Source organism: Erpetoichthys calabaricus, chromosome 4 (genome assembly GCF_900747795.2).
Source record: "Erpetoichthys calabaricus chromosome 4, fErpCal1.3, whole genome shotgun sequence".
NCBI classification, from domain to species: Eukaryota; Metazoa; Chordata; class Cladistia; order Polypteriformes; family Polypteridae; genus Erpetoichthys; species Erpetoichthys calabaricus.
Genome location: NC_041397.2, coordinates 312,898,081 through 312,919,798, shown reverse-complemented (window position 1 = coordinate 312,919,798; position 21,718 = coordinate 312,898,081). Strand labels below are relative to the sequence as shown.

Here is a 21,718-nt window from a genome sequence, read left to right as displayed (position 1 = left end):
GTGAAAAGTTGAAACAGATAGCGTCTCTCATTAATTTTTGTTTCCTTGGTATTACAATGCGTGTGGACTCGTTTAAATAGGGTTTTCACGCAGCTCCGTTTATGAGATACCGGGTGAATTCTGGCGAAGTGTAGAATCTTGTCTGAGTGGCATTGTTTGCGGTAAACACTTGTGGTCAGGGTGGCGTCACTATTTCTTTTGATGTAAATGTCCAGGAAATTGATGTGTCGATTATTTTCTTTTTCCATTGTGAACTGGATTGCAGAGGAAAGCTCAGGAATAAAACTATTTTATGATACGTGATTCGTTTTTTCTCCCTTTGTGGGTCTCCAACTGCAAATATGCAAACCGTATCACAGACCTTCTTTTCCATTCGTACAACCTTCGGGCACGAAGCCCTCCAATGCATTAGACGATGGGAAACTTCGGCAATCCGTGAAGGGCACAGCTATGAAAAACTCTTCTTCCTCCACAGTTGCATCAGGCACGATGTAACTCCGAGATGCCTACGATTCAAGCCACCAACGAACACCCCGAAAATGTCAACCATCATGCAACAGTTTACTAAACGAGTTTTGTATGAACTTATCACGGAAACACACCGCCAACGAAACTTTTACCGATCTGTAATTATGGAGCAACACGCTAAACTAATCACAACATGTGGACAAACGGTTACGGAGGAATGGACTAAAAGGATCCAGGACACCGCTTCCAAAAACCGTATTTATAAACGAAATACACTCAACAAAAAATGGGGTAAACTCACTGGAAATCAATATGTGAACAACCCCCAACCCGGAGTACACAACCTATCCAAAAGACGGCTCTCCACCACAGAACACAATATTCTCTCCAGAGGATTAAAATTCAATTATAAGGACGCATCTAACATGAACTTCCTCGGTTCGTTAGAACATATCTTAGCAACTGAAAAAATACCAACAGAACAGGCACAAGAAATAAGATGCAACGTCGCCAGCCAGCTACACACAAGACAACCAACCACACGTATTCTGGCAAGTGAACAGAAAGCTTTAAGATCTTTACGGAATGACAACAGCATTATTATTACACCAGCTGACAAAGGAGGCGCAACTGTTATCCTAGACAGAGAACAATACACCACAGCCATAGAAGAAATGCTTTCGGACACTAATACCTATCAACAGCTAAATAACGACCCAACGAAAACCACACAGAATAAAATAAACTATACTCTGACAAAACTCCGAAATGGTAACCGCCTAGATGTACAGAAATTTCACAAAATGAAATCCAATGATGCTAACTGCCCGGAATTTTATGGACTCCCAAAAATACACAAAACACCACTAAAATACAGACCAGTGGTTAGCCTAATAGGCGGGCCATCATACAACTTGTCAAAAAGACTTTTTCAACTACTTAAACATTTAACTGACGACTCCGATTATTCTGTCAACAGCGCGGAGTCGGCATTACAGCGCTTGAATGACGCATCCATCGCCGAGGACGAGATCATGGTCTCGTTTGATGTTATATTGCTATACACCATGATCTCGACCCAACTGGCCACAGAAACATTATTAATGAAACTGGATAGTGACCCCACCATAGAGACAAGAACCAAACTGTCCATCAAAGACTTAATGCACCTAATATCACTTTGCCAAAAAACGCACTTTCATTTCAACGGCAAGTATTACACACAGAAAGAAGGCATGCCGATGGGATCACCGTTATCGGGACTCCTAGCTGAACTGGTAATGCAACGATTTGAAAACATAGCTTTATCCCAGATTACACCCAAAATTTGGATACGCTATGTAGACGACACATTCGTCATATTAAGAAAGAACCAGCTGAAGGAATTCTTCAATCATATTAACACAATATTCCCTGCAATCCAGTTCACAGTGGAAAAAGAAAATAATCGACACATCAATTTCCTGGACATTTACATCAAAAGAAATAGTGACGCCACCCTGACCACAAGTGTTTACCGCAAACAATGCCACGCAGACAAGATTCTACACTTCGCCAGCAATCACCCGGTATCTCATAAACGGAGCTGCGTGAAAACCCTATTTAAACGAGTCCACACGCATTGTAATACCAAGGAAACAAAAATTAATGAGAGACGCTGTTTCAACTTTTCACCTCGAACGGATACTCAAAATCATTCATTAATCGGAGTCTACACAGCAGGCGCCAAAGGAATCAGCATACAAGCGACGTACATCAGAACCCCCACCCCACCTGGCATTCACTCCCATACCACCATAATGTGTCAGAAGGCACGGCACGCACCCTGACCAAGTGGGGCATCAAAATAGCACATAAACCCACCAACAATCTGCGCATGGTCCTGTTTAATGCTAAAAACAAGAAATCGACAGCCGAAACACGAAACGCAGTTTATAGTATTCCATGCAACTCTTGCTCAGCTGTATACATAGGACAAACGTCAAAAAGAATTTCAACACGTGTACAGGAACATCGCAACGCTGTCAGAAGAAAGGACGCACTATCTTTGATATATGCACATACTAAATCGACAGGACACACATTCAACTGGGACAACGTGAAAGTAAAATTTAAGGCCAGTACAAAAAGCGCCAGAGAGTTGGCCGAGTCTTGGCTATCAGATGAAAATGCCATCAACAGACACTTGGACATAAACCCAGCATATGCCAACTTAAGAAGGACATATGCACTTTAATTTAACGATAAACCCCCCCCCCCCTTTTTGATCATACGGACTTAGTCACAGAACACCCACCCCCCCCCCCCCCCCCCGAATGTGTTGCTATATATTGCCTTTGATTCTTGTAAGTCTAAGCATTATCCACTGATGAAGACCCCTGATAGGGGTTGAAAGCTCAGGAATAAAACTATTTTATGATACGTGATTCGTTTTTTCTCCCTTTGTGGGTCTCCAACTGCAAATATATATATATATATATATATATAAATCCCCACAAAGTACTGCTTTTAAATTTTTATGAAGAAGAAATGCTTTTTAAATTGATGGAAAATATCCCAATAGAAATTTGTTAAGGATCTGTTTTTTTGTGAAGCAGCCTTAACACAGCTTTTCCGCTGTTTTATAAACGAACGCCATATAAGGTCTTCCTTTTTCCTTGCTTCGCCAAGGAAAGAGCCTTTTTATTAAATCCAAGGGTTCTTCGCTTTTTTTTTTGTTTGTTTATTTATTACAATTGTTATAGTTCTGTTTGTATACGACGTTGTCAGTTCAGCACTCAGGTTGTAATATGACCAAGCCGTGCAAGCTTACTGTTAAGAATGCAACGTATAGTTGTACATGAGAAAAGCAATCTTGCCTCAAATCAATGGCAACCTTTTGTAGGTCTATGAACTTATAATAAATAAACGAACCACACGCCGTGGCACAATTTTAGGGGCTTCGCCTCTAGCGCTGACGTCCGAGGTTCGATTCCCGTATTGGAGTGAAGTGAGTGGGTGGTTACCTACCAGGTAACGCTTATGGTTGGCCAGCAAGTCAGGTAACATCAGCCACGGTGCCTTCAGTTGTGAGAAGCAGATCATAGAATGGATGAAAATAGTTTACTGTCAAATAATGCAAAGAGTACACGACACCTGTTTTCCCCTTATTCTTGGCTCATCAGGCGTACACACTCATTGCACTCGCTTACGCTAATCGAACGTCGGACGTCAGCGCTAGAGGGGCTTTGCAGCGGTTAAGTATTGCTTTTAAATTTTAATTAAGAAGAAAAGAAAACCTTTTTAAATTAAGTCTTAAAAAGAGGTGTAAAGATATTGACAATAAGCTACGCAAACCCACCAAGACATGCAATCATTTAAATCAAGGCGCAAGTCGAAAAACACCATCCCATAATATTAGTTAACGATTAACACATTTGTATATGTATTGTAAGCAAACAATACACCTGATAATATGTTGCGCTTATTTATCTGGTGTACTGACATTTTTGCGCGTTTAATGGCTGAAATCTAACGTGGTTTGTGCCCTTCAGAATGAAAAGAGTTTGCATTTACCTTTTTAATAAAAGGCTTTTAAGCCTGAGAAATCACCCTGTAAATGCACACGTTTAATTGCACATGTGTTAATATGTATGCTTACACAGTATTAAAAGACAGTCAACAATTAACGTCATTTACCTTCGTTCCCGCCTCCTCCATTAGAGTATATGGACAAAAAACAGGTTCCAGTTATGACCATTACACGTAGAATTTCGAAATGAAACCTGCCTAACTTTTGTAAGTAAGCTGTAAGGAATGAGCCTGCCAAATTTCAGCCTTCTACCTACACGGGAAGTTGGAGAATTAGTGATGAGTGAGTCAGTCAAACAGGTTCCAGTTATGACCATTACGCGTAGAATTTCGAAATAAAACCTGCCTAACTTTTGTAAGTAAGCTGTAAGGAATGAGCCTGCCAAATTTCAGACTTCTACCTACACAGGAAGTTGGAGACTTAGTGAAGAGTGAATCAGTCAAACAGGTTCCAGTTATGACCATTACGCGTAGAATTTCGAAATAAAACCTGCCTAACTTTTGTAAGTAAGCTGTAAGGAATGAGCCTGCCAAATTTCAGACTTCTACCTACACGGGAAGTTGGAGAATTAGTGATGAGTCAGTCAGTCAGTCAGTCAGTGAGTCAGTCAGTCAGTGAGGGCTTTGCCTTTTATTAGTATAAATTAATATTTATTTATTTATTTATTTATTTGGAAAGAATAATTAATAAAAGCGTGGTGTATGTTTCATTGAAGAAGTAAATAAATAATAAATAATATCCCAACTTTTAAAATAGTTTACTAAGCTCCTGAACTCAAATGACTGTGACGCCTTGTTAAAAGCCGGTGGCGCTTCTGCCTCCGCTCCATTGAGTTATAGCAGGACTGGCAGAAACAACAAACGCACTTGCACCGCTTGTCCACTAGATGTCCTCAGTAATTAAGCTAGCAGTGCGACTTTGGGATGTGCGGGTAAACCACGCATTATTTTGATCCTGACTATCAGAGTCAAATCACCAACACGAAGATTCAATAAGCACGTTGTGAGACAGCTAAAAGATATTCCTGAAAAGATCGGTTAAAAAAAAAAAAGAAAAAAAAAAGAAAAAATTTGACATTTGTCTGTTAAGTTTATTGTCACGTGTCTTACAACGGAAATAAATAAACAAAAACAACAACAACAACATTTATTTCTGTAGCACATTTTCATACAAGGAATGGAGCTCAAAGTGCTTTACACAATATAAAAGAATAGTCATGAATAAAAAAATAGCAAGCTAGAAATAATTATATGTAACTAAATAAATATAATATAAGCCAATAATGGATAAAGAATCAATATGCACTTATATAACTCAGATTTACTAGTAGTAGAATCCTAATCTGAAGATAAGTTTATTAAGTCCATTAACATAAATCCAATCTATGGGCTGATGCTCAGGGAGGATAGAAAAAGAAAACAACTCTGCAGGGGTTCCAGGCCAAAAGACCATCCAGCCCCATATGGGGTATTTTACTTAATAGTAACATGCTAAAGTCAGTCTTATTATATTTTAATCTCATATTAGTCAATATGATGCAATTGGTCTCATGGACACCACAATTTTGCAGCCACTGTATTTGGGTTATTTAACTCCATGTTTTGTTGACTACAGAAACCCCACTCCACCTCCCTAAGTGGCTCATGCTCAGCTGCTCCATTCTTGTGCCGTAGTTCAGGGCGACCCTCGACTGTCAGTGAGGTACTTGGCAGCTCCAGCCGCCTAAGAAGCTCACTTTGAGTGAGGCTGTCATGTTTAAAGCTGAAGTTTTCTTATCCAAGGAGTCAGAAGTGATGACCTTGAATTGTGTTTTCTTCTGTGGTTTAATGTTGAGGTTTTTCTTGAGGTTTTCCAAATCCCACACAATGACACCTGGTGAAAAGAACAACATCAAACAGAAACATTAAGTAAATTAAAATTGTCATTTTCATGAGACTTTAATCCCAAAATACCACTTTTTTCTAATTAATGAGAATTTTAAGAAAATAACTTGAATTTGTTCTTAGAATGAGTGAGTCAGTACTACAGTTATATAGCATCTCCACCTGGAAGGATCGGCCCAGGGCGGCGATTTCCAAAGGTGAGCCATCTTCAGATGACAACGCCTACCTGTGAAATGAAGCATATTAAAGATATACAGTCAGTCACTTATTACAATCATAAATATTTTATATATTTTCTTATCCTTTTTGGTCTAATGCAGGGTTGCAGGGAGGAATAAGAGTGTATCTTAGCAGGATCAGTTGAAGGCAGAAAATGGAGTTAGTGGAGGTGACCGTCCATCACAGAGTCCAGATAAGTTCACTCATTGAGGTCAGATTGAAGTCACCAATGACGTGTTGTTACGATTCACGGGTTAGGGTCACTGTATTTTACCTCCAGAGCACTGGGTTCAAATTTCCCATGGGCACCATCTGTGTAGAGTTTGCATGTTCTCCTCTCTCCTGTGCACCTTTGTTTCTATGGCAAATCTGCTTTTCTAGGCTCTGGGTTACTGGGACCCTGTGATGGAACAAGAAACTTCAAGAAGTGATGGATGGACATACCCTTGTGATTTGTTTAAGTGCCTGTTCATTTTTTTGTTACTTCACTTTATATTGCATCTATCTATCTATCTATCTATCTATCTATCTATCTATCTATCTATCTATCTATCTATCTATCTATCTATCTATCTATCTATCTATAAGTGCCTTTCAAAGCTTACACAGCTAAAATTGAAAACACACTTATTCAGAATATCATAAAAGAAGTCAGGATTGGGCTGGGCATCATTTCCAAACTCAAGCAATCATTGTCTCAGAGAGTCTTGAAGGAGTTGTGGATGAAGTTAATGCCCTGAACCAACTTTTTTTTTTTAATACATTTTCCCATCCACTGTCACCTTCTTCCAATAACCAGTCTCCCTACAACACCAATACTACATCAACAACTCCTAACATGTCAACTGGAATGGCCAGTTATGAGTTCACTTCTGACCATCAGCGTGGACTGACTATAACTGACAACCAAGTAAGGGGACAAGTGAGGAAGCTACTCACAGGAAAATCTGTGGGATCAGATGGAGTCAGTCCTCAAATTCTTAAGGCCTGTGCTGATCCACTTTGTGGTTTCCATTGTCACCTTTTCAGTTTCTCGCTAAGGCTGTGAACAACACTGGAGCATCACAAGGGACACTCTTAGGCAAGTTAGTTGACCAATCTGTGGCACAAGCTAATACTGAAATACTGTACACAGGTGATATTGTTACTCCTTTGATGATCAATAGTTATCAGATGGAATGAGGTGCCACTCCCTGACTCCTGGAAATGTGAAGCTAAAGTAATAAACTCAGCTCTCATATCAGAAAGTCCTGACAGCAGTGTTTTGGCACCATTCAGTTATTTGGCTTATCTTCTGAGATAGAGATGACTTGTATGAGAGTCTTTTAGAGGACAATTATTTCATAGGCTGTAGTTGACCATTCAGTGACAGTTGGTTTCCTATGAAATGAAACAAATTCTCTTGAACTTTGATGTGCACAGAAGGTTACTGCTTATCCAATGCTTAAGACAGGCGTCTATGCTCAGATTATTTTAAGGGAGTCAATTAATAAAAAATATTCTCCTATCCATAATCACTCCAATATCCTATTAAGTTGGATAACCAGAAGTGTCAAAGCTACTAAAAATAATAATGTACGTAGCGTAAGGAAGTCAATTGTCATTTGAAAAGATAACATTGTAGGCCAGTGATGATAAGGATCAGAAATATTATTGAGAATGCAATGAATGAAACATTCAGTCCCACCAAGTGTGAACAGTACATATTCAGCTGATCTGAAAGCACAGGTTAGACGTCTTATGGTCTCTTTGCTGAGATTGACTTCCATTTGGGATTGGCAAATATGGTAGCTAGTATATTGGATTAGGTTTTCTGCTAACTCATTGCATTTCTGAGTATCTTTGTTCCTTCTTCCAACCACGTAGAAATGTCCACATCCACTGGTTCCTGTCTAAATATACTTATGTATCTCATAGAGAAATTATTTGTTACTTCAAGACAAAACAATTGGTTTACAAGGTATAAAAGACCTCCATAATTGAAAGATGTCCTGTTACTGATGATGAACCATTCACATGTGGTTGGCATCAGCATAACCGTGATGTTAACAAATATTAATCATCCTTGTGTCATTCACAGAAATGGACTGTAAGGTGTTACATGAGCACACAATATCTTGGAGTCTCTTTGTTGAAATTGACTTCCACTTGGGATTGGCTGATATGGTAGCCAGTATTTTGGATTAGGTTTTCTGCCAACTTGTTGCATTTCTGAGTATCTCTGTTCCTTCTCCCCACCATGGAGCAATGTCCACATCCACTGGTACCTGACCAAGAATGTATCTTGTAATAATGAGACAAACAAGTCATAAAGATTTGGGGTTTTTGGGCCCCGTATACTGCAACAGAAAAGGTCTTTTGGAATCTCCAACAAAAAAGAGAAATGCATTAGCCAAACAGGGATGGTTGCACAGATATTATAAAGAGCCGGACCGGAAATTAGAGACGTGGGATGCTGGGAAGGCATGGTGGTGGATGGCTATTGGACGTCATCAATAGGGGACCAGAGGGAAGAAAGGAACCCAGAAGTGATGGTGCTTTGTTTATGCGGGATGGATCATGGTGGCGGCGCTTCGTCCTTTCTATGGGAAAAGAGAGAGAGAGGTTAGTTTGTCGCGATGTGCATCGGGTCCTTCAGCTGCTCCCCATGCGCTCGTATGTGACAATCTCATAGAGAAATTATTTGTAATTTCGAGACAAAAGAATTGGTTTATGAGATATAAAAGACCTCCATAACTGAAAGATGTCCTCTCACTGATGATGAACCATTCACATGTGGATGGCAGCAGCATAACCATGAAGTGAGCAAATATTAATAATCATGGTGTCATTCACAGAGAAAGCCTGTAAGGCGTTACATGAGCACACAATTTCAATTAAAGTCTCATGTCAACAAGATCGAGTAGTGAACAAAGTTTCACTCTTTCTTAAAGTCAAACAGCCAGCCACATCCCTCCTTATGATTACCTGATCTTTGAACACCCTGCCAAGGGAGTGTTTAGTGTTGGAATGTCGAGCAACCTGCTCAGGACGTACAAAAGAATAAGTTACATAGAACTTAATGCAACTATTACATTCATCATTATTATATTATCTATATATATAAAAATGGAATGGGTGGGTCGTCGGGTGGGCCTTTTTTTCATTCCGTTGAAAGACACGCCCTACTCACTGGACAGTTAAAAACACCAATCAAACTAACGATGACATCAAGTATTACCCAATCAAAAGTAGGAAAGGAGGCATCTTCATAAAATGCGTGTGGGATGATTTGCATGAGACGCTGCTTTAAAAAAAAAATGATAAAAAAAATACGGGATAAATCCCGTCCAGTATTGATTCAAAACGGGACGCGCAATTTCATTCTCAAACGCGGCACGATTCCGTATTTTAAAGGACGGGTGGCAACCCTACAGTGCCAGGTAACCACCCATACAATCAGATTGTGATTCAGACTAGGAATGCAATGAATGTAATTACCCTGATCTACATACAAGGCGAAAGTCTTGCAACATTCAAAGATGATGGTTTGGGATAAGTACACCATACAACATAAAAGAGCTTATGAAGCCTTGAACCGAAAAAAGCAACATCTCAGAGATCGTAAAAAAAAAAAATAGGAGCTAATGTCGTTTTACTCGCTGTAGATTTTAGTCAAACATTACCAGTTATTTCACGAGGGAGACCAGCACATCAACTCAACGCGTGTTTAAAATCCATGCTTCTACCACGCTCGGTTATATGTCGCGTGTTCTCGGGTAGGTGCACCAAAAAATGTATACATTTAAGCATGTAATGGGCAAACAAAAAATGAGGTATACCCGAAGGCACTGCAGTAGTACTTCATGTAACTTTACTTCTTAAATGTTAATGTTTTACTGTTTAATAATTTATACGCTTCTTATATGTTGTTCAAATTCTTTTATCAAAATACCACTGACAGCGCAATGCACGATAACATGGAGTGAATACACCATACGCATCCGCCCACGGCTGCCCTGCTGTGCGCAGATAGGACTTGATTGTACAATAAAATAAAATAAAGATAAAAAGACTAAAACAATCATCACCCATAAAGCGGATAGTAGACGTGACGTACTATATGTGTACCACATTTCAAGTGTATAGGTGAAACGGTTTGCGAGCTACAGGTCATTTAAAATCCTGGACAGACACACAAATTGCCACGGTAGCAAATTACAGAAGAAGATTTTACTGTTTAATAATTTATATTTATATGAAATGTGCTTCTTATATATTACTTCATATTCTCATATGATAATGATGTTAATGTTTATATTGATTTCTGTGTTATTAAAACTGCATGTATGTGTGTATATGTATATATATATATATATATATATATATATATATATATATATATATATATATATATATATATATATACTAGCAAAATACCCGCGCTTCGCAGCGGAGAAGTAGTGTGTTAAAGAGGTTATAAAAAAAAAAGGAAACATTTTAAAAATAACGTAACATGATTGTCAATGAAAGCCCGTTTCACTCAGTAAGTCTTATGTGTGTGTTTATGTATGTGTGTGTATATATATGTAGATGTGTATATGTAGATATGTATATATATGTATATAAATGTTTATGTGTGTGTGTATATTATATATATAATATATATATATATATATATCTATATCTATATATATATATATATATATATATATATAAAAGACAGCAACAGTTATAACAATGACAACACAATTACATTGACAATCATGTTACGTTATTTTTAAAATGTTTCCTTTTTTTTTCATAACCTCTTTAACACACTACTTCTCCGCTGCGAAGCGCGGGTATTTTGCTATATATATATATATATACGAGCTGTATATACCCGGCGTTGCCCGGGGCAGAAGTAACCTAATCGGTCAAACACTTACATATATACCAAAGTAAACCTAATCGGTCAAACAGTTACATATATAAAAAAACCGAACCTAATCGGACAAACAGCTAATCTATATACATAAGCAAACCTAATTGGTCAAACAGTTACATAAATACAAAAGCAAACCTAATCGATCAAACAGCTTCATATATACAGAAGCGAACCTAATTGGTCAAACAGTTATGCATGTGCAGAATGATTTTACAAACATTATGCGTGTTAACAATCATTAAAAAGAAAAGATTGAGGAACTCTTCTTCTATATGTGATGAAGCCACTAATCAGACAGATTTTTTTCAGGACCCAGCTGTTTCATAACTAAACTACTGCCACCCCAAAGTAATGCCTAATAGTGGTTTTTGGGGTAGCTGTGGAATAAAAAGGGTGTTTTTTAGTCAGTAACAATCTGACACTACCCTTCAGTACGGGCTGAAGGGTGCCTATGTAAGGTTTTACATCCTTCCCGTATGGAAAAAAAAACATACTAAACTTTTTTTTCATCATTACACATAATCTCAGTCAAATGGAAGTACGCATTCTCAATTTATTTTTATCTAATTTTTACTTTTTCACAAAGCCATCCCATGCCAATTTGTATGAATAAACTTTTGCTAGAGAGTTAGCAAAAGTTTATTCATGCACATATTTTAATACGGATAATCTATCTCTAATCAAGGTTCTCATTTTCATTCTAATTTAAAATAATAATAGATACTCATTTTTTTCTTCTGTTTTAGAAAAACCAATCTATGCCACCTACGTCTTCGTCAAGTCAGCTTCATCCAGCTTCATCACATATAGAAGAAGAGTTCCTCAATCTTTTCTTTTTAATGATTGTTAACACGCATAATCTTTGTAAAATTATTCTGCACATGCATAACTGTTTGACCAATTAGGTTCGCTTCTGTATATATGAAGCTGTTTGTCCGATTAGGTTCGGTTTTTTTTATATATGTAACTGTTTGACCGATTAGGTTTACTTTGGTATATATGTAAGTGTTTGACCGATTAGGTTACTTCTGCCACGGGCAATGCCGGGTATATACAGCTCGTACATCATAAAACAGATACAGGTACTTCAGCATTACTAACCAGTTTCAAAATCATAGATTTATACCATCTGTTAAGTGCCAATATTTCAATCAAGTCTCATAATTAATCATGTGGGGCATTTTGTTATTGAAGATCAAGCATATTCTCTTTATAAGCAATAAACAGATCTTGAGCAACAGACCAGCAATCTAATTCAAGTCCCAGCAGATGGGTTTGGTTGAACATCACATTAATAAAACGTAATAAAGCTAACTGCCTTGACGATATCATCATTTCTGTTAGATAGGTGCTGAAAACCAGTGGTAGCCTGATTAGATAACCAGGAAGTGTTCTGGCACTGTTTGGAGATTCGATAGGCATTGTTTCATGAATTACTGGCACCAAAGAGTCTAATTTTTGTTCTGCTGCTAGGTCATACTTATTGTGTGAGGGCGCATGTAGACATTTGATAGCCAGTCTACGTTTACAGTTGAAGATTAAATCCTTAATTTGTGCATCGAGCCAGAAATACGTACTGCTCAAAAAAATGAAAGGAACATTAAATCATACATCAGATCTTGTATTAGCACCTCTACTTACCCTTTATCTAGGGGATAGTGCATTCATCAGGTTGGTCTACTGAGGCATCTTAAAATTATCACACACATACAGAGATATACACATACACACAGACCCTAACCACAACAGTGCCCCATGAATGACCCACACACAGCTGGTTAACCTCTAGCACTTTAAACCACACAAGTGCTTTAGGAATAACACAGCCTGTCATTCTCTCAGCATTGCAAGAGACTTACTTATTATCGGCACAAACATCATACAATGTTTTAAAGATATCTCAGACATAAAAATTACCTTTGGTCTCCAAGAATATATTCAGACGTACAAAGGCTTAGCACTCTTGACTGTAGGCCATTTATCAGGAAAGAATGCCTTACTTTACATACTGTTCCCTACTATTGGCTGGAGCTCTCACCCTCAGCCTTAATAAACCTCACAGCACATAGCGTATGGCGAAACTCAGTCTGCACTAGGTGCTAAAAGAAATCTACCTTATTACTTCAATCAGACTAGACATTAAGACAACACATATAAATTTAAAAGTAGCATGGTATTTATTACAGGAATAATAATACCAGTAGAACAAAGAAAAATAGAAATTAAGACTGATAGTAAAGTCTTGATATACTGTATATAGTTTTTAGAAAAAGCTTACGAAAAAGCAAAGATGACAAGAATGAATGTCACAGGTGGCTTGTGATCTCGCACTTACTGTATATTTGTTCATTAGATGCTTTTCTGACGATCAGATGGAAATGGCCGCACGTTGATGTCACTCTGTTCTCTTCTGACATCGCTCAGTTCTCTTCTTCTTCTGTCTTTAGATGAGGTCTTATTAAATTCTACTGGGGGGTTTTGCAAAATGTGATTGTTAGATATTCTGATTGGCTGCTGTCAAAATGAAGAATTAAGTCACTCGTCCGTTTTCCCAACGAATAATAAAGATGTTGCTTAGTACCTACTGGTATGTCTTACTTTCCCAGGTTGTAAACCAATTTAGCAACTTGTTGTCCCAGATACCCAGGTTTTAAAGTAATCAATTACCTAAGGCATCTCCTGAATTTCCGGTCAGTTCAAACAAATGGTACTATGATTTAGGAAAACAGATTGTCTTTGATCTTAACTGTCCATCCAAGTATTAATTTCAACAGTTGTTTTGTCTTGAACAAAATATAATGAACATATAGACCAAAATTAATAAATTTTGTACACCACAATAGATCTTGATGAACAAAATTATTCAAGTGGATAATCTTTACTGAGCAATAATTTGTAATTCAGTGAGAACAGATTTGATCTTAACAACGGTCAATGGAAACCAAAATCACCAACCCATTGAGGAATGATTCAAAATCACACTGAAAATCAAAGTCAAAAACTGAAATCACAGGCTGATCCGACTTGTAGGAATTTCATCACAGCCACTGCTAATGTGACTCAGTAGTGTGGATGGCCCCCATGTGCCTGTATGCCCTCCTGGCATCGTCTGGGCCTGCTCCTAATGAGATGGCAGATGGTGTCCTCGGGGATCTCCTCCACACCTGGATCCTCCTGGACAGTCTGTGGTGTTACTTGGTGGCATCGCATGTACTAATACATAATGTCCCACAGGCTCTCAGTTGGATTCAGGTCTGGTGGACGTGCGGGCAAGTCAATGGCATCAATGCTTTTGTCATTGACCTGCACCAAGAGTAAGTCAGGGCCCACTGCACCAGCATAAGGTCTGACAATGTCTCTGAGGATTTCATCCTGGTTCTTGCAGTCAGGGTAGCGTAACTTAGCACATGGATGTCTGTGAGACCCTCCATGGTATAGCTGCCCAGACCATCACTGACCCATCAACAAAATAGTCATGCTGCAAGATGTTTAACATTTACCTTGGCCATATCCGGACTCTTTCATGTCTGTCAAATGTGCTCGGTGTGAACCTGCTCTCATCTGTGAAGAGAACAACCCACCAATGATGGAGCAACCAATTGTGTATAATAATTCATTCATTACATTAATATAGCACTTTTCTTAATACTCAAAGCACTATCCACACAGGGAGGAACCAGGAAGTGAACCCACAATCACCTTATTGCAAAGCAGCAGCACTTCCACTGGGCCACCTGTGAGGACATATTCTCTGGAGTATGCCAATCGAGTTGCATGGTGATTGTCTGTGAGCACAGGTCCTACTAGGCGACATCGGGCCCTCATGCCACCCTCATGAAGTCTAACAGTTTAGTCAGAAATATACACACCAGTGGCCAGATGGAGGTCATTTTGTAGGACTCTGGAATTGACCCTCCTGTTCCTACCCGCTCAAAGGAGCATATACCAGTCCTGCTGCTGGGTTGATGCCCGTTTGAAGACCTGTCCAGTTTTCCTTGTATAACAGCCCATCTCATGGTATCTCTGAAGCTTCATTGACTTACTGTTAGATGTCGATGATCAAGTGTTCCCTTCATTTTTTTGAGCAGTTGTGGAAGATCAGCTGCGACACAGACAGACACCAAGACTGCCAATGTCCAAAACGCACATGTTTATCATTTTCCGCTCTGTACACACAGCACAGTGCACCAATCACTCACAGTCCTTTCTTTAATTTTTTTTTCTGTCGCCTCCACTCCTCTCTCGCAAGCTCCATCCTCTTCCACCCGACTCCAGCTGCCTTGCTGGATCTCCAACAGTCCCTTATATAGTCCTTGACCTGGAAGTGCTTCTCCTTCCACTCTGGTGACTTGCTAGCACTTCTGGGTCAGACAGAGAATTGGACTTTCTTCAGCCCGGAAGTATTTCATGATTCCCATTCTCGTGACCTAGGAGTTCTTCTGGGCTACAAATACGTCATGAGTCCTTCTGTTCTTTTACATCTCCCCCTGGCAGCACCCACAGCACCCAACAGGGCTGTGTAACCGAACTCCAAGTTCCAGGATGCCCTGCAGGGATCCAGGGTACCGCCAGATCCCAGAGAGGATGCCATCTAGGGTTTGGGGGGAGGTAGTGCCTCATCAAAGGTTATCTAAGGAAGGATTAAGGCCTCTGGAAGCATCCAGTATGGTGCTTTGATCAGGTGGTGGTGGTACAGATCGCCACCTCAGAAAACCATAAAAAGAACAGCAGAGAAAGGAGGGCTTAGTACAGATTGTGGAGCCTTCCTAACATTGTTTTGAATTTCGTAAGAGATGCACAACAGGCCTGAGGTGGGCTGGCGCCCTGCCCAGGGTTTGTTCCTGCCTTGTGCCCTGTGTTGGCTGGGATTGGCTCTAGCAGACCCCCGTGACCCTGTGTTAGGATATGGCGGGTTGGACAATGACTGACTGACTGCACAACAGGCAGTGTTTCACCAAGCATATTTGTTAAACAACATGATTTTAGTCTCTGCAGGAATATTCTGGGAAACTCTGAAGGCATTTTTAAGAGGACAGATTATCTCATATCTTTCCCACAAAAATAAATGGGAGACCAAGAAGGCATCAGATTTAATCAATAAAATTACCAGCAGAGATCAAGAATATGGCAGGTCTCCAAATGAGATACTTTATAAGAAAAGACAGACTTTGCAATCAGAATTCAACCTCTTGACAACAAAAGAAACAGAAAAACATCTTTAAATCGTGAGATCATTACTATGAACACAGAGAGAAGGCTAATAAAATCTTAGCTCCACAAATCCACAAGGAGGAAGTTGACAATGCAATAACAGTGATCACCAACAAATACGAAGATAAAATCGCTCACTATAAAAATATAACGCACATGTTTAGTGTGTACTATAAGTCCTTATATTCTACTCACTTTAAAGAAGACAAGACAATCTAATGAGTTTTTGATGCATTACAGATACCACAGCGAGATACTCTTAGTGCATAGGAGCTGGACAAACCTCTGACACTCTCAGAACTACTAGACACTATAAACTCGTTTCAGAGTGGGAAAGTAGAAGGCCCTGATGGTTAATTAACTGAATATTATTAAAAAATTAATGAAGTTAGCTCCACTATTATTAGCAACATTAATACAAAAAAAGATTTTCTTAATTGAAACCCTCCACCTGCGTCTCTGACCAGTACAACAGGCTTTTTTAAAGAAATCTCTGATGTTCTTATTGATGTTATACTTGACATAGTGAACTCATCATTAGATAAGGGGGTCTTTCCTGAAAAGACTGCATTTGTTAAACCCCCTAGTCATAAAAAGCAATCTCGACTCCTCTGTCTTTCGAATTTCAAACCAGCCTTTTTTAAGTAAGATTCTAGAAAAGGCAGCTATTAATCAGCTCAATGGTTACTTGAATAAACATTCTATTCTTGATAAGTTTCAGTCAGGTCAGTCAGTCATTACCCAACCCGCTATATTCTAACACAGGGTCACAGGGGTCTTCTGGGGTCAATCCCAGCCAGCACAGGGCACAAGGCAGGAACAAATCCCGGGCAGGGCGCCATCCCACCGTAGGGTACAAACACACACGGGACAATTTAGGATCGCCAATGCACCTAAACCTGCATGTCTTTGGACTGTGGGAGGAAACCCACGCAGACACCGGGAGAACATGCAAATTCCACACAGGGAGGACCCGGGAAGTGAACCCAGGTCTCCTAACTGCGAGCCACTGCGCCACCGTGCCGCCCTGTATGAAAATGTGCTACAGAAAAAAATGCTGCTGTTGTAATAAAATTATGACACATATTTCTATCTAATTGAAATAAGAAGGTCTCCATAAAACAAAGGTGTAGAACTAAAGTTCTTATCTCGCAATTACAACAAGAGTTTATTGAAAAAAGAAGCCGTAGGACCTACTTAGTATACTGTAATTATGCCTTTTTCAATTTCTTTGAATTAAGTTGCCCTAATTTAAATCAAATGTGTACATCTACTGTACAACTGACTCTCTTTGTGCATTAGCCGGTTATACAGTGGGTACAGAAAGTATTCAGACCCCCTTCAATTTTTAACTCTGTCATATTGCAGCCATTTGGTAAAATCATGTAAATTAATTTTTTCCCTCATTAATGTACACACAGCACCCCATATTGACAGAGAAAAAAATCATTTTTGAAATTGTTGCAGATTTATTAAAAAAGAAAAACTGAAATATCACATGGTCCTAAGTATTCAGACCCTTTCCTCAGTATTTAGTAGAAGCACCCTTTTGAGCTAATACAGCCATGAGTCTTCTTGGGAAAGATGCAACAAGTTTTTCACACCTGGATTTGGGGATCCTCTGCCATTCCTCCTTGCAGATCCTCTCCAGTTCTGTCAGGTTGGATGGTAAACGTTGGTGGACAGCCATTTTTAGGTCTCTCCAGAGATGCTCAGTTGGGTTTAAGTCAGGGCTCTGGCTGGGCCATTCAAGAACAGTCACAGAGTTGTTGTGAAGCCACTCCTTCGTTATTTTAGCTGTGTGCTTAGGGTCATTGTCTTGTTGGAAAGTAAACCTTCGGCCCAGTCTGAGGTCCTTAGCACTCTGGAGAAGGTTTTTGTCCAGGATATCCCTGTACTTGGCCGCATTCATCTTTCCCTCGATTGCAACCAGTCGTCCTGTCCCTGCAGCTGAAAAACACCCCCACAGCATGATGCTGCCACCGCCATGCTTCACTGTGGGGACTGTATTGGACAAGTGATGAGCAGTGCCTGGTTGTCTCCATACATACCGCTTAGAATTAAGGCCAAAAAGTTCTATCTTGGTCTCATCAGACCAGAGAATCTTATTTCTCACCATCTCAGTGTCCTTCAGGTGTCTTTTAGCAAACTCCATACGGGCTGTCATGTGTCTTGCACTGAGGAGAGGCTTCCGACAGGCCACTCTGCCATAAAGCCCTGACTGGTGGAGGGGCTGCAGTGATGGTTGACTTTCTACAACTTTCTCCCATCTCCTGACTGCATCTCTGGAGCTCAGCCAAAGTGATCTTTGGGTTCTTCTTTACCTCTCTCACCAAGGCTCTTCTCCCCCGGTAGCTCAGCTTGGCCGGGCGGCCAACTCTAGGAAGGGTTCTGGTCGTCCCAAACGTCTTCCAATTAAGGATTATGGAGGCCACTGTGCTCTTGGGAACCTTAAGTGCAGCAGAAATTTTCTTGTAACCTTGGCCAGATCTGTGCCTTGCCACAATTCTGTCTCTGAGCTCTTCAGGCAGTTCCTTTGACCTCATGATTCTCATTTGCTCTGACATGCATTGTGAGCTGTAAGGTCTTCTATAGACAGGTGTGTGACTTTCCTAATCAAGTCCAATCAGTATAATCAAACACAGCTGGACTCAAATGAAGGTGATCTCAAGGATGATCAGAAGAAATGGAAAGCACCGGAGTTAAATATATGAGTGTCACAGCAAAGGGTCTGAATACTTAGGACCATGTGATATTTCAGTTTTTCTTTTTTAATAAATCTGCAACAATTTCAAAAATGCTTTTTTTGTCTGTCATTATGGAGTGCTGTGTGTACATTAATGAGGAAAAAAATTAACTTAAATGATTTTAGCAAATGGCTGCAATATAACAAAGAGTGAAAAATTGAAGGGGGTCTGAATACTTTCCGTACCCACTGTAAGATTAAATAAACACCCACTTATATCATCGTTAGGTATTTTTTTTTTTTTTTGTAGCCTTCCCCTCCCAAACAGTAACACTCTGCAGTGGACAAAAAATCATAAGAGAACATGCAAACTCCACAAAGGGAAGACCCTGGAAGCGAACCCAGATCTCTTTACTGCGAGGCAGCAGCGCTACCACCGCGCCACCCATTTCAGTCAGGGTTTAGAACAAATCACAGTACAAAAACTTCACTGGTTAAAATAGTAAAGGATTTGTGAATTAATGTGGTCAGAGGCCATATTTTTGTTCTCCTTCTCTTAGACTTGAGCGCAGATTTTGACACCATTGATCACAGTATTCTTTAAAATCACTTTAGTCAATGAGTGGGCCTCTCTGGCAGCATCATAAATTAGTTTCATTCTTACTTAACAGGTAGAAAACTCTTTGTTAGTTGTGGTGATTGTAATTTGGAGATACATGATATTGTATATGGTGTACCACAAGGGTCTATTCTGGGTCAGTCTCCATGCTTCCATGAGGTCAGATTATCACAAAGCACAAGGTGAGCTACCACAGCTATGCAGACGACACACAACTCCATTTATCACTAGCGCCTGATGACCATGATGTTCTTGGCTCTCTGATCAAATGTCTTAGCAGTATTTCCAACAAGGTGAGTAGTAACTTTCTTACACTTAATAAGGATAAAACATAAATCTAAGTGATTGGCAAACATGGATATAGTGAGGATTTTGTAAGTAAACTTGATCCCTTAGTTTTAAAATTAAGTCGGAAGTAAAGAATTTAGAGGTTAACATCGCCTCTGACGTAAGCTTTAAATCACACATTAACCAGATTACTATGGCTGCTTTGTTATACATAAAGAATAAATCAAAAGTTAAATCTCTAACAGATTTACAAGACCCTGAAAAAGTAGTTCATGCTTTAATTTTCAGCCGAGTAAATTTCTGTAGCGCTCTTCTAACAGGACTACCTAAGAAAGACGTCAATCAGTTGTAATGAGTGCTGAAAGTATCAGCCAGAATCATAACTAGAAATAGAAAATCTGAGCACATCTCACCAGTTTTAGCGTAATTATACTGGTTGCTTGTGTCATTCAGAATTGACTTTAAAATGCAACTTCTGGTTTATCCATCTCATCCATTTTCCAACCCGCTGAATCTGAACACAGGGTCACGGGGGTCTGCTGGAGCCAATCCCAGCCAACACAGGGCAGGAACCAATCCTGGGCAGGACACACACAAACACACCCAGTGCCAATTTAGAATCGCCAATCCACCTAACCTGCATGTCTTTGGACTGTGGGAGGAAACCGGAGCGCCCGGAGGAAACCCACACAGACACGGGGAGAACATGCAAACTCCACGCAGGGAGGACCCGGGAAGCGAACCCAGGTCCCCAGGTCTCCCAACTGCGAGGCAGCAGCGCTACCCACTGTGCCACCGTGCCGCCCAAACTTCTGGTTTATATAGTTTTAAATAATCTGTGCCGTCCTATATTTTGGAATGCCTGACCCGCTACACTCCAAGTCCTAACCTCAGATCTTTGAAAGGTGGTCTGCTTTTAATACCAAGAGTCAACCTTAAATGAGGTGTTGAGGTGGCCTTCTGCTGTTATGCACCTAAAATCTGAATACTTTACCTATAGAAATTCATCAAGCCAATTCCGTTGGTCATTTTTAAAAAAGTGCTAAAAACTCACTATTTTAATATGGCTTTATCGTAGCTACATATTAGTTGTGTTTCTAATAGAGTATAGGGGCACAAAATGATCAGATTCTTCAGGAATCCACAATCTCCACTAATCTCCAAATTTCTCTGTTGTTTTATTTTTTGGTTCTTCTATGGTGACAATCTGCGCTGCCACCACCTGATTAGGGCACCATGCTGCACCCTGAGAAGATGAAATGAAGGCAGGCATCTCAGCTGTCCACCATAACAACTCCATCTAATCTCATCTTGTGAAGCATGAAAAACAAATGGTCCTTTGTCTGTGGTGTGGTGTGATGCTGCCTTTCTCAGCTTGTTGTTAGGTCCTTTCTGGTAGAAGAGTGTAGGCACTGAAGTTCCTCCTTAAAGTTATGACTGCTAATCAGTCTTCTCAGACTGGGCTCAGTCTCTTGCCCAGAGTTTGGCTTGGCAGATTTGATCGTAGAGGTCATTTAACTCATCCAGCTCCAAGGCTCCATGGGTAATAGCTACCATTACAATGAAAGTGTGTGAGCTTTTTGCTCGACGGAGATCTGGTGGCTTCTCATCCCTAAAAGATTGGGTGATCAGCTCTTAGCTCCCTCAAAAAGGACGGCTCATCAGCTTTCAGGTCTCCAATAAAGAGTGTATTTTGAGTCTTTAGCTCCCCCCAAAAGAGACAGAAGAGATTAATGTAGCTAGATTTGAAGGTCCCTTCCAGTTACATATCTCCAGTGTTGCCTTATACTGTTGGTGGCTCATTTTGTCCATCATGTCCAGTCACAGTTAATCATAAAATGAATGTCATTTTGGGTGCCTTGTT

The 21,718-nt window shown here is 39.8% G+C and overlaps 1 protein-coding gene across 24 annotated transcripts in view; it reads right to left on the bottom strand.

The window, feature by feature from the left end:
* The window catches only part of LOC114644948 (uncharacterized), a 427,949-nt gene that overhangs the window by 48,829 nt on the left and 357,402 nt on the right, over window positions 1-21,718 (bottom strand). The window lies entirely within an intron of this gene.